This window comes from Crocuta crocuta, unplaced genomic scaffold, assembly GCF_008692635.1.
Source record: "Crocuta crocuta isolate KB4526 unplaced genomic scaffold, BGI_CrCroc_1.0 scaffold167, whole genome shotgun sequence".
Taxonomy (NCBI): domain Eukaryota; kingdom Metazoa; phylum Chordata; class Mammalia; order Carnivora; family Hyaenidae; genus Crocuta; species Crocuta crocuta.
The window spans coordinates 3,081,683-3,096,040 of record NW_027532406.1 but is presented as its reverse complement, the minus strand read 5'-3'; the positions used below and the strand labels follow the sequence as shown (position 1 = coordinate 3,096,040).

Below are 14,358 nucleotides of genomic sequence, written 5' to 3'. Positions count from 1 at the left end.
TTCTTAATACATTTACTTCATAAATCCCCCTGAATGTAACCAGTTTCCTACTAATTCCACTGCCTCCTAACCTCTACAAAATAACCTTCTCACTTCACAGATGTTTCAACAACCTGTACTGGGTCACTACCTCCTGCACCCTTCACCCATTGGATGCTCTTTTCACCCTGCTCAGAGTCAGACACCCAGTGTAGTCCTGACTTTCATACAGGCACCTTCTTCACCCTGCTTGGACTGTCACCCTGTGTGAGGCTGCCTACTCCCAACACAGTAGCCTTCTTCTGTCCATTCTGGTACTAACATTACAAGCTAGCTACCCCCCACGCGGACATCCTCTTCATTTTACTTGTGTTCCAACACCCAGCAACAACCTGCTCACCCACCTGAAAACACCCACTGTGCCACTGTATTTTCAAAACAAATGCCAGTATATGTCCCATTTCACATGATGCTCTTATAAAATACTGACACTCCTCCATTGGGAGTTGGGGTATGTATATGTTCTTTCCTCTTGAACCTGAATAGATCATTTGCCTCAATCATTAGCATGCAGTAAATGTGATGCTGCATGATTTTCTAGGTTAGAAGGTAACACAGATTCTACCTGCCACTGTTTCTGTTTCTCTGGATACTTGACCTTGGAATGCAACCATTGTGTTGTGATGAACTTTGGACCACATGGAAAAACCCATGTGGAAATGAAATGAAGTCCCCAGATGAAAGCCAGCATCAACTGTCAGATATTTGAGTGAATGGGCATTAGATGAATTCAGGTCCAAGCCTTCAAGTTTTTTAAGATGTTTTCAAGAACTTTATCTCAGATGTTGTGGAGAAGAGATAAGCCATTCCTGCTGTGATTAAAAATTCCTACCCTATATAAACACGGAGAGATAATACATGATTGTTGCTGTTTTAAGTCATCCAGTTTGGGAGTAATTTGTTATACGGCCAAAGTAAATAGATACCCTTTTGTACTGCTCAGGGTCAGGAAAACTGCTTAGATGTTCTCTTCACCCCTCTTGGTCTCCTTTCACACAACAGACCATCTTCCTACACAGACACCCTCATTGCTCTGCTTGGGTTCCAATTTAATATACCAGGTTATCCTCCCAGGTTGATGCTTTCCTTATTCAGTTCTGGATTTGAAACTCCATGATGAGGATCTCTGAGGCATTGAATAACAAGCAGCATATATCTACAGTCCCTGAGAAAGTAAGCTCATGACGTGAGCCCTTGTTTACTTGGTTCCTCACTGGGGATAATTTTCTGACTATGGATTTGTGAGCCAGAGTCCAAACAAGGCATGGTGGTCCTATTGTGCTGAGGAACAGAGATCAGAGTTCATGGAAGATGAAGCAGCTGGAATATGCAGGTTAGGAGGATATAAAGAGCACCAGAAATTATAAATAAGTGGGTAAAGATAAAAGTCTATATTTTTTGGTGATTTCTTCCAGTAGAAGTGAAAGATGAGACAAATACAGTTCAAAGTATGGGTGGTTGTAAATGGAATTATTCTAAGGCTATTATATTTGTGAAGTGTCAGGTATCAAGAGAAAAATGAGAAGTATGAAGAAGGTTTGAAGTGGTAAAATATTGACTCTGACTAGACTTCACTATGTTATGAATGTATATTATTAGCTCTAGAGCAGGCATTAAAAAATTATGAGAAGAATAAGCTATGATGCCAATTGGGGAAATAAAATGGAAACTTAAGAAATATTTGATTTGTGAATCAAATAAGTCAGGAAAAAGAAAACAAAATGGGAACAAGAGAGGACCAAAAAACAGAAGGGACAAATGGAAAAGAAATAGCAAGATGGTAGATTTCAACCCAACTATGTCAACTATTAAAACAAATGTAAATGGATCAAACACTCCAATTAAAACGCAGAGATTGTCAGAATGGATAAAAAAGCAAAACTCAACTGTATACTATATGGAAGAAATGCACTGTAAATATAAAGGCACAGTAGGTTGAAATTTAAAGGACAGAGAAAGATAAACCATGAAGACAGTAGGCTGACATGGCTATAATAATATGAGACAAAATAAACTTGAAAACACTGAGTTTGCCCTAGGAAAGAGGACTATTTCCAAGAGATAAAAGAGGCAGTGTGTTAGCTCAGGCTGCCATAACAAGATACCACAAACTATATGGCTTAAACAACAGACATTTATTTTCTCACAGTTCTGAAGGTTGGAAGTCCAAAAGCAAGGTGCCATCTGAGTTGGTTTCTGATGAGAAACCAACTCAGATTCTCTTTCTAGAATACCGTGTCCTCATATGGTCTTTCTTCTGGACATGCACACAGGTGGAGAAATCTCTGGCATCTCTTCTTCTTATAAGAACATCAGTTCTGGAGTACCTGGTTGAGCATCCAGCTTTGGCTCAGGTCATGATCTCACAGTTTGTGAGTTTGAGCCCTGCATTGGGCTCTGTGCTAGCAGTTCAGAGCCTGGAGCCTGCTTCAGATTCTTCTCCCTCTTTCTCTGCCTCTCCCCTGCTCATGCTCTGTCTTTCTCTCTCAAAAATAAATAAGCATTGAAAAAAATTTTTAGCAGCATCTGGGTGGCTCAGTCGGTTGAACATCTGACTTCAGCTCAGGTCATGATCTCACTGTTTGTGAGTTTGAATCCCATGAGACTTTGTGCTGACAGCTCAGAGCCTGGAGCCTGCTTCTGATTCTGTGTCTCCCTCTTTCTTCCCCTCCCCCCCACATAAGTGCATGCTCGTGTGCTCTCTCTCAAAGATAAAATAATAAAAGCATTAAAAATTTTTTTAAACACCTATTTTAGAAAAGAATACAGCTTTGAAATGAATAATTTAAGTTTCTAGCTTAAGATGGCAGGAAAGAAGAATGAACCCAAACAAGAATGAAAGAAATAATGAAGAGCAAAAATCGGTGAAATAGAAAACAGGTAAATAAAAGAAAATGAACAAATTCAAGAGATGATCATTCGAAAAGATTAATAATTAATAAGCCCTCTGGTGATACTAGTCAAGAAAAAGCAAGGAAACACAGATTACAAGTATCATGAATGAAAGAGTAAACATCACCTCAAATACTACAGATGGTAAAAGAATAGGAACAGTTTTATGCCAATAAATTCTGCAACTTAGATAAAATGGACAAATTCTTCAAAAATGAATAGTTGTAAAATTCTTAAAGGAACTGAAACAACTCTCTTAAAGAAAGCTTTAGGCCTACTTGGTTTCATACATTTTTTTGTGAGAGAAATAACAGTCACACAAGCTTTTTCCAAAAAATAGGAGCATTTTTTTTTAATGCACTTTATGAAGCCAGCATAATATATTGATGCCAAACCTGAAAATAACATATCATAAAAGAAAAGTATCAGTTGGGACTTCTAGCATGGCAGAATGAGTAGCTTGACAAATCTTCCCCAAAGGCAACAATAAAAAATCATAAGCAACTATTTCGGAGCCCTGAAATTGACCAAAGGTACTTAAGAGAGAAGCAGTTATTCATGAAAATCATTAGAACCGTGAGTTAAGAATAGTGAGAATCTGTTCTATTACAAAGAGGCAAAGCTGTGACAACTAGCAGCTTCACCACAAGAGGGCTCAGTAGTTTGGAGTGGAACTTGGACAAACTCTATACTCAATGGCATCATCAATAACAGTAGAAAACTCAGTGGCATACAAACAAGGCAAATAGTGGCTCAGATAATCTGTGGATTTAGTACTGGCTAAGGCAAGAAAAAAATGAATTGGCAGACTATCCAGAAATTTATCAAGGGGACCTAGGAAATAAGATAAACATAGACCCTAATAAACTCTCCACATATCCATGCAGCATGCAAATGCAGAGGAAATAATGAAATGGCACAGGAAGCAAAACCCAAGGCAGACAAAATAAACAGACAATACTACTAGAAACAAAAAGAGACATTTCATAATGATAAGAAGACCAATTCAAGGCACCAGAGTGGCCCAGTGAATTAAGCATCTGACTTGATTTCAGCTCAGGTCATGATTTCATAGTTCATAAGATCAAGCCCCATGTAGGGCTCTGCGCAGACAGCATTGAGCCTGCTTGGGATTTTCTCTCCTCCCTCTCTCTGCCCTTCCCCTGCTTGTGCTCACTGTCTCAAAATAAATAAACATTTTTTTTTTTTTCTTAAAAAGGCCAGGGGCACATGGGTGGCTCAGTTGGTTGAGTGTCCAACCTCAGCTCAGGTCGTGATCTCACAGTTTGTGAGTTTGAGCCCCATGTTAGGCTGTGTGCTGACAGCTCAGAGCCTGGAACCTGCTTCGGATTCTTTGTCTACCTCTCTCTCTGCCCCTCTCCTCTCATGCTCTGTCTCTCTCAAAAATAAAAACAGACATTAAAAAAAAGGCGGCCAATTCATCAGGAAAACAAAGCAATTAAAAATGTATAAACATCTAACAATCAAGCCTTAAAGTACACGAAGTAAAATTTGACAGAAGCGAAGGAGAAACAGACAACACAACAATTATACCCAGAGACTTCAATACTCCACTCCCAGTACTTAATAGAACAACTAGACAGAGGGGCACCTTGGTGGCTCAGTGGTTAAGTGTCCGACTTTGGCTCAGGTCATGATCTTGCGGTTCATGGGTCAAGCCCCATGTCGGGCTCTGTGCTGACAGCTCAGAGCCTGGAGCCTACTTCAGATTCTGTGTGTTCCTCTCTTTCTGTCCCTCCCCAACTCATGCTCTGTCTCTCTCTCTCAAAAATAAACGAAAAAAAAATTTTTTAAAAGAACAACTAGACAAAATCAGCAAACATATTGAAGAGTTGAATGACATTATTAACCAACTTGACCTAACATTCCACCCAAAGACAGCAGAATATATACTCTTTTGAATCTAAAACAAGTCTCATACCTCTACAAGGACTGAAACTATACAAGGTATGCTCTCCAACTACGTTGGAATTAAGTTAGAAATCAACAACCTAGACATTTGGGCTATCCCCAAAGATTTGGAAATTAAACAGTTTTCTTTTTAATTAACTGATGGGTCGAAAAAGAAATCTACAAGGGAAATGAGAAAATATTTTGAATTGGATGAAAAGGGAAAAACAAAATATCAAAATTTGTAGAACGTAGCTGAAGTGGTGTTTAGAGGAAAATTAATAGCTTTAAATCCTGTCGGGGGAAAAATCAAGCTCAGACACAGAGAACAACAGATTGGTGGTTGCCAGAGGTGGGAGTTGGTGGGTAGGCAAAACGGGTAAAGGGAGTCAAAAATTTAAAATTTCCAGTTACGTACATGTAATGTACAGCATGATGACTGTAGTTAATAATACTGTGTTGCATATTGGAAGTTGCTAAGAGAGGAGATCTTAAAAGTTCAATAAAAAAATCTGTAACTATGTATGGTAACATATATTAACTAGACTTACTGCAATCATTTCACAATATATCATTTCACATATATACATTTCACAATATATCATTTCACAATAAATAGAAATAATCATTACACCTGAAACTATATAATGTATAATATAATTTTAAAAATAGAAAAAGTCTATAGAAAAAAAGATGGTCTCAAATCAATAACATAAGCTTCTATCTTTAGAGCCCAAAAAGAGTAAACTAAATCAAAAGCAAGCAGAAGGAAAGAATAATACAGATGAGAATAGAAATTAATGAAATAGGAAACAACAATAGAGAAAAATAAACTTAAAGGTTAGTTCTTTGAAAATATTGAACAAAATTAACAAATCTTTAGTCTGCCCAAGAAAAAAGACACAAATTAACAAGATTAGAAATGAATGAGGGGGATTTAATTATTGATCCTTCAGAAACTAAAAGGTTAAGGGAAATAAGTAACTTCATGCCAAGAAGTTAGACAATTTAGATATAACTGACAAATTTCTAGAAAGACAAAGTTGCCAAATGGATTTTTAAAAATCAATATAGATCTATAATAATTACAGAAATTAAATTAGAAGTAAAATATCTTCCTACAAAGAAAAAAACAGGCAAAAGTTGCTTCATTGGTAAATTCTACCAAATATTTAAAAGAATAAATAATAGCTATCATAAACTCTTTCAGAAAATAGAGGAATACTTCCTAACTCATTCCATGAAGCCAATATTACCCTGCTACCAAAGCCAGACAAACTTATCACAAGAAAAGAATTCTGTATACAAAAAATTCTATAGAATCTGCAAAACAAAGCCAGACAAACTTATCACAAGAAAAGAATTCTTTATACAAAAAATTCTATAGAATCTGCAAAACAAACAAACAAAAACTCTGACTATTAGAACTAACAGAGTTTAGGGCACCTGCGTGGCTTAATCGGTTGAGCATCTGACTCTTGATTTCGGCTCAGGTCATGATCTTNACAACAAATTGGGGCGCCTGGGTGGCTCAGTCGGTTAAGGGTCCAACTGCTCTATATCATATCCTTCTTAAAATTAGACACAAGAACTTTAACTTATTAGCAAACCAACTCTAGCACCATAAAGGGATTATTTCCCCTAAGTGGGATTTATTCCATGAATGCACAGCTTGCTAAACATTAGAAAATTAATTTAATATATCATAGTAATGGAATAAAGGACAGAAATGACATTATCTCAGTAGGCACAGAAATATCATTTGACAACATCCAACATCCATTCATGAGAGAAACTCCCAAAAAATGAGAAATTAAAAGGAACTTCATCAACTTGACAAAGGATATCTAAGAAAAAAACTTAACAGCTGACATTGTATATTATGGGAGAAGACTGAATATTTTCCTCTTAAGATTAGGAACGAGGTAAGGATATCCATACACCACTTTTAAACTTAATTTAATTTTTATTTTAATTCCAGTATAGTTAAAATACAGCGTTATATTAGTTTCAGGTGTAAAATATAGTGATTCAACAATTCTGTACATTATTCAGTGCTCATCATAAGTGTACTCTGTTTTAAAATTTTTTTTGATGTTTATTTTTGAGAGAGAAAGAGACAGACTGTGAGTGGGGGAGGGGCAGAGAGCAAGGGAGACACAGAATCTGAAGCAGGCTTCAGGCTTGGAGCTGTCAGCACAGAGCCTGACATGGGGCTCAAACTCACAGACTATGATCTCATAACCTGGAGATCAGTTGGATGCTGAGCTGACTGAACCACCCAGGAGCCCCATCATAAGTGTACTCTTAATCTCTCTCACCTATTTCACCCACCTTCGTGCCCACCTCCCCTCTGGTACCCATCAGTTTGTACTCTATATTTAAGAGTCTATTTATTGGTTTGTCTCTTTTTTTCTTTGTTTAATTTCCACATGAGTGAAATCATATGGTATTTGTCTTTCTCTGACTTATTTCACTTAGCATTATACTTTCTAGATCCATCCGTATTCTTGAAAATGGCAAGATTTCATTCTTTTTTATGGCTGAGTAATATTTCATTGTGTGTGTTGGAAATATAGATAGAAAGATAAAGATATATATTATATATCACATCTTTATCTATTGATCTATCAATGGACACATGGGTTGCTTCCATTTCTTGGCTATTGTAATTAATGCTTCAGTAAACATAAGGGTGCATATTATCTTCCTGAATTAGTGTTTTCATATTCTTTGGGTAAATACCCAGTTCCACTTGCCACATTTATTCAGCATTGTTCTGGAGGTTCTAGTCAGTGCAGTAAGACAATATAAGGAAACGAAAGGCATCCACATTGGAAAGGACTAAATAAAACTATCTCCATTCGCAGATGGCATTATGTAGAAAATCCTAGAATATAGGAGTATCCCCCCACCCAAGTCTCTAGAACAAAGAAATAAGTTCAGGGATGTCACAGTATATGAGATCAATTTACAAAACTCAATTATAAATGTGGTATATTTACATAGTAGAGTATTATCCAGCCATAGAAAGGAAGGAAGTACTAATACATACTACACTGTGGATGAAGCTTAAAAACACGTTCAGTGAAAGAAGCCAGACACAAAAGACTACATATTATATGATTCCACTTATATAAAAAGTCCAGAAGAGCAAATCCAGAGACAGAGAAAGTAGGTTCATTGTGGCCATGGACTGGGTGGAGAGAGAAATGGAGACTGATTGCTAATGGAGACGGGATTTGTTTTGGGGGTATTGAAATATTCTAGTATAAGGCTGCACAAATGTGAATATACTACAGACCACTGGAAGTATACCCCAAACTACTAACTTACACACTTTAAAAGGCTGAATTTAATGGTATATGAATTGTATCTAAATATAAAAATCTACTATATTTCTACACATTAATACATAGACAATCTGAAAATGAAGGTAAAAAATCAGTTCAATTCACAATAGAGCAGAAAGGATAAACTTAAGAAAAGAAACATTAAACTTGTACACTGAAAATTTCAAAGCATTGCCAAGAAAATAATACACACATACATACATAAAATTCATGTGCATGGATTGAAACATGGAATATTAAGACCGCATTCTTTCCAAATTGATGTATATGATGTATAATTCATTGTAATTGATGTATATACAATGCATTCTATCAAAATCCCTATGAGTTTTTGTAGAAACTGATTAAGCTGATAGTAAAATTGACATGGAATTGTAAAGGAGGCAGATTAGTCTAAACAATTTTGAAACAGAAGAAGAAAGAGGACTTGTACTGTCGTATTTCAAAACTTAATAAAATGGTACTATAACCAAATTAATGTGGTATTGACATAAGGATAGACATAATGATAAGGGACAGAACTGATAGTCCAGAAATAAACTCTTACATTTAGAATCCACTGATTTTAGACAAAGGTCCCACAGCAATTTAATAGGAAAAGAGTATTTTCCCCCTATAAATGTTGCTGAGACAATTGGATATCCATATGCAAAAAGATGAAGCTAGACTCAACTTGCATCATATAGAAAACTTACTCAAAATTAATTATAAATTTAAATGTAAGAGCAAAAACTGTCAACTTTTAGAGAAAAATGTAAGAAACCCTGCAAGACAACAATATGTAGATATGACATACCAAAAGCACAAACCTAAAAAAAAATGGATAAATTTGATTCCATTAAATTAAAATCTTTTGTGCTTCCAAATATACCAACAAGAGAATGAGAGGACAAGCCACAGATAAGGAGAAAATATTTGCACTACTACATATATCTGACAAAGGACTTGTATCCAAAACTTAAAATTCTATATTAAGAAGACAAACCAGTTTTTAAAAATGGGCAAAAGACTTGAACACTCTATGAAAGAAGATGTATGACCAAGTAGCATATAAAAAGATGTAAATACCATTAATCATCAGAGAAATTCCAATTTAAAACTGTCATGATACACCACTTCACACTTACTAAAACTGCTAAAACTAAAACTACCTAGTTTTAGCCAGGATGTGTAGCAAAATTTAATGCTCACACATTTTTGGTGGCATATATATGTATGTGTGTGTATGTTGTATGTATGTATACATACACACACTCTACAAAATAGTTTAATATTAAACATTATACTCCTTTTAAGATCCAGCATTTCTACTGCAATATATTTATCTGAAATAAAAATATATGTCCAGAAAAAGACATATGTAAATGTTCATATCCGATTTACTCATAATAATGCAAATGTTCCTCAAAAGGAGAATGGATAAATTGTAGCATATTCTTAGAATGAAATTCTTCTCAGCAATATAATGTAATGAACACTAACACAACATAGATGTACTTCAAAAAAATTCTACCAAGTGAAGGAAGCTAAACACAGAAATGTACATCCTGCATGATCCTATTTATACAAAGTTTTAGTGGCACTTGGGTGGCTCAGTTGGTTAAGCATCTGACTCTTGGTTTCAGCTCAGGTCATGATCTCACAGTTTGTGAGTTCAAGCCCTATGTTGGGCTCTGTGCTGCCAGTGCAGGGCCTGCTTGGAATTCTCTCTCTATCTCTGCCCCTCCCCAACTCACGCTGTCTCTGTTTCTCAAAATACATAAATAAACTTTAATTTAAAAAAAACCTAATATATAGTGATAGAAATCAGATAAGTGGTTTCCTGGCATGGGGAATGGGAGACTTCAACTGCAAAGCGAAATGAGGGTATGTTGTGGAGTGACAGAAATGTTATACATCTGGAAGGGAAGAGTGGTTAGTATGATGAATACATTCCTCAAATCTCATTGTGCTGTATATACTTGAAATGTTATTGTATATAAATTATTCCTCAATAATTTATTAAGCTTACTAAATACTCAAAGAATTAAAACTCATTAATATTATATATTATATATATACTTATATATAATATAATATATTATTATTAATATAGACAGCACTCATTAAAATTATTGGGTATTAAAACAAAGCAGGTACAGATTTTAAGAACAGACAGATATGAAGATCCAGTTTAAAATCTTGGAAAAGAACAGCACTTGAAATCTGTCAATAGATACAGATACACTAAACTGGACACAGAGTGAAACACAACTGTAGTGAACAGAATGATAGAACTAAGAAAATCACCTCAAATTAGAGAACCAAAATTAAGCTTTGAGAATTTGAAGAGTAGTTAGGAACATGAAAGCTGGATTAAGATGCTGCAGTATATGGAAGTTTTAGAAAGAGAATGGAAAGAAGTAATATTCAAAGTAATAATTGAATATTACCAATTTCTTTCAATAATATTTCAAAGTAATACTGATTTTTTTTTTAAGAATTGAAGAAAGATAACAGTCTTCATGTTGAAAAGTGTATCAACTGAGGGACAAAAACGAAAACAAAAAAACACTTCAGAGCAACTGCCAATAATCAAAGATAAAAAGAGAAATGTTGGGGCACCTGGGTGGCTCAGTTGGTTCAACATCTGATTTCAGCTCAGGTCATGATCTCACAGTTTGTGAGTTTGAGCCCTGCATTGGGCTCTGTGCTGATAACTCAGAGCCTGCTTCAGGTTCTCTGTCTCCCCCTCTCACTCCTTTCCCCTGCTTGTACTCCGTCTCTCTCTCAAAAATAAACATTAAAAAATTTTTAAATAGTGAAGGCAAAATAAAGACATTTTAAACATCTATAGAACACGAGTTTCCCAACCATATATACACAACTGAGGGAACTATTAAAGGATAGATTATACCAAGAAGAAAATGCCAGAAGAAAGGAATGGGATACATGAAGCAACAGAAAGCGAAGTAATTGGCCAAGCACACTGGTAAAATCTAAGTAGTTACTTAAACAAATGACAATATTTTATATATTAAAAATAACACTAATACTAAAATTCAAAATAAAAACATGAAAAATACTTAGAGGGAAGTTAAATCATATCAAAGTCCTTTTTTTAAAAATGTGTTTTACATAATTGGATTCATTGTCAAAGTGATTAAAAATGCCTCAATCNTTTTACATTATATTCTACTTTATTCTATTTCATCTTTTTGGGTATTATTTAATAACATTTTATATTGATTTCATGATCCACATGGTGCTAAAGCTTGAAAAAGCACTGGTAAGAATGTTTTCTGAGAAGTACTGTTTACTTTTTCTACTTTAAAGATAATCTGATAGTGTGAAATTAGATCAAAATAAGAAGTCAAACAAAAAAAGATACTGTACAGATTGGATACTTAGTATAAAGACTATTGATATCTTTTCAGTTAAGGATATCTTATTTGATGAATGTTTACTATTATTACTAGCATCATCCTTCTATCACCCAGAATAGAGGTATGGATTCATCTTCATTAACCGTCTCTCTCATGAAATCAGTCATCACATTCCATGGATTCTATCCTCACACATGTCTCATATCTTTGTTCTCCATTTTTCCCGTATTTTTAAAAATNAGTTATGTATACATGGCAAAATGATCAAAGTTCTTGTTTTGTTTCAGTGGAGGTCAGAAATGCTAAAACAAACAAACTAACTTTCTAATTTTGTTAGAAAAATAAAAGAGTATGAGGTGGAGTTAAGATGGAAGAGATGTAGAGGGACCGGGATTTCCCCCCATCCCTCAAACACAGCTGTATTGAGGTCAGATCACTTGGAACACCCAGAAAATCAATCTGTGGAGTCGCAGAAAGGTCTCTACAGTTGGAGGGAGACAGGCTGGCAGAATTGAGGTACACATATATGAATAGGGAGAGATAAAATGGCAAAGCATGGTGGGGAGGGAACACTTTCTGTGAAGAGACAAAAAGAGAGAGCTCTTCAAAGAGACAGTATTAAGTTAACATGAGAGAAAACCCTCTCCAGACCATGGACTGGAGAACAAGAAATGGAAAGAGTGCCAGTTTCTATTTTGCAAACAGCCTTAGGAGCTGAAGCTTGGAAGTTTCAAATGTGCATGACTTTCTATAGAGCAAGGCCATGGTGCGTGCTCCTGGGAGGATGGCCCGAGTGCTGTGACAGTCTCAGGGGTGCACTGGGAGAGAACAGTCCCCTTCCTAGAGTACTTTGGGAAGAGGGTTTATTGCTTCCCCAAAGATAAAAGACCCTGAGGTCCCAGCCAGAGTCTTTTTTGTCATCAGGGTGGAGTGGCACTACTCTAGAACAGGATCCACGGGATTTGGGATGCAGGGTCCTTTAAGACACTGAATCCTATGCTGAGCGCCTAGCACTGTATGTTAACTATACTGGAATTAAAATTTTTAAAAGAAGAAAAATGCTTGCAATGCAAAAGAAGAAAAAAAGACAGCCAGGTTTCTGGGAGATTGTGCTAGTCACTTTTTTCTCAACATTATCTGTCCCATTCTCATCTCTAATAAAGAACTTTGATGCTTCAGGAAAAAAACAACAACTGTCACTGAAACTAGGATAGTGCCACCTCACCTCTTGGGGGCTTGAAAACAGTAAAAAATTTTTAGAAATATTATTTGTGTTGAGTCTTGTGAAAATAAGAGATATCATCGAACCCAGAGTTGAGAAGCCCTAAAGAGTAATCTTTCACACACTACCATCCCTCCATAAGAAGCCACAGCTTGCATTCCCCAGCAGGAAGAAACTTACTTTATATACTCCAGCAGGAGGAATTTCTTTCTGCCCATCAACAGTCCAACTAGTGAGAAAGGACCACACTCATCCAATGAGAAGCTGTACCAGCCCCTTCTAGCTTCCTCCTTTTGCCTATAAAAACAAGCCTCTCCTCTGTCCTGGCCTTGCCTATGATTTGCCATAACTTTGCTTGTCTTCATTTGCAATTCTCTGCTATTCCTGAAAAAGCTTATTTTGCTTGTAAAACAGCTGACTTTTCTTGTGTGTATTTTTTTAAGGTCAACAGTCTTTAAAGTTAGTCTTCATATCTATCTAGCAAACCTTTTTAATTGGGTAGAAGCTGATTTTCATTATTGGAGTGAAAATACAGATTTCTTATCTTATACTTTAAAAAAAAGGTTTAGGGATGGGCATGGAGGAGGGCACTTTGGGGATGAGCACTGAGTGTTATGTGGAAACTAATTTGACAATAAACTATTTGTAAAAAAAAAAAATAAAAAAGTAAAAAAAAATAAAATATCATTGAAAACAGAAAAAAAAATAAAAAAAAGGTTTAACTTTTCTTCCACCAGAATAAAAAAGGGTGCATAAATATAGAGAGTAAACAGAGAAGCAAATAACATGATCAGATTTACATTTTATAGCCATCCCTATGGCTGCTACTAAAGGATTACAGAGGGCAGGGACATAACCTAAACTGTCAGTTGAAAAATACAGACTACAGGGGCACCTGGGTGGCTCAATAGGTTGATGGTCCAACTTCGGCTCAGGTCATGGTTTCATGGATCGTGAGTCAGAGTCCCGCATCTGGCCCTGGGCTCACAGCTCAGAGCCTGGAGCCTGCTTCAGATCCTATGTCTCCCTCTCTCTCTCTGACCCTTCCCTGCTTGTGCTCTGTCTCTCTTCACAAAAATAAATAATAAAAATTTTTAAAAAGTAAAAAGAAAGGAAGGAAGAAAGGAAGGAAAGAAAGAAGAAGGAAGGAAGGAAGGAAGAAAAAGAAAGAAAAAGAAAAATACAGACTACAAAATAATACATACACAGTTGGCCCTCCAACAACACAAGTTTGAACTGGGTGAGTCCACTTATATGTGAATTTTTTTCAAAACAGTACAGTACTGTAAATGTATTTACAGTATCTTATGATTTTGTTTTTTTAATGTTTATTTACTTTTGAGAGAGCAGGGAGAGGCAGAGAGAGAGAGAGAGAGAGAGAGAGTCCCAAACAGGCTCCACACTGTCAGTGCAGAGCCTGACATGGGGTTTGAACTCACAAATGGTGAAATCAAGACCCTGAACCAAAATCAATAGTCAGATATTTAACTGAATGAGCCACCCAGGAGCCCCTCTTTTTTTTTTTTTTTTTTAAGTTTTTTTTTTTTTTTTGGGAGAGAAAGAGGGCAAGTGTGGA

At 35.9% G+C, this 14,358-nt stretch overlaps 1 protein-coding gene across 2 annotated transcripts in view; it reads left to right on the top strand.

Moving 5' to 3' along the window:
• FAM149B1 (family with sequence similarity 149 member B1) overlaps positions 1-14,358 on the top strand; it is an 87,945-nt gene that overhangs the window by 11,642 nt on the left and 61,945 nt on the right. The gene's annotated exons all lie outside the window — the stretch shown is intronic.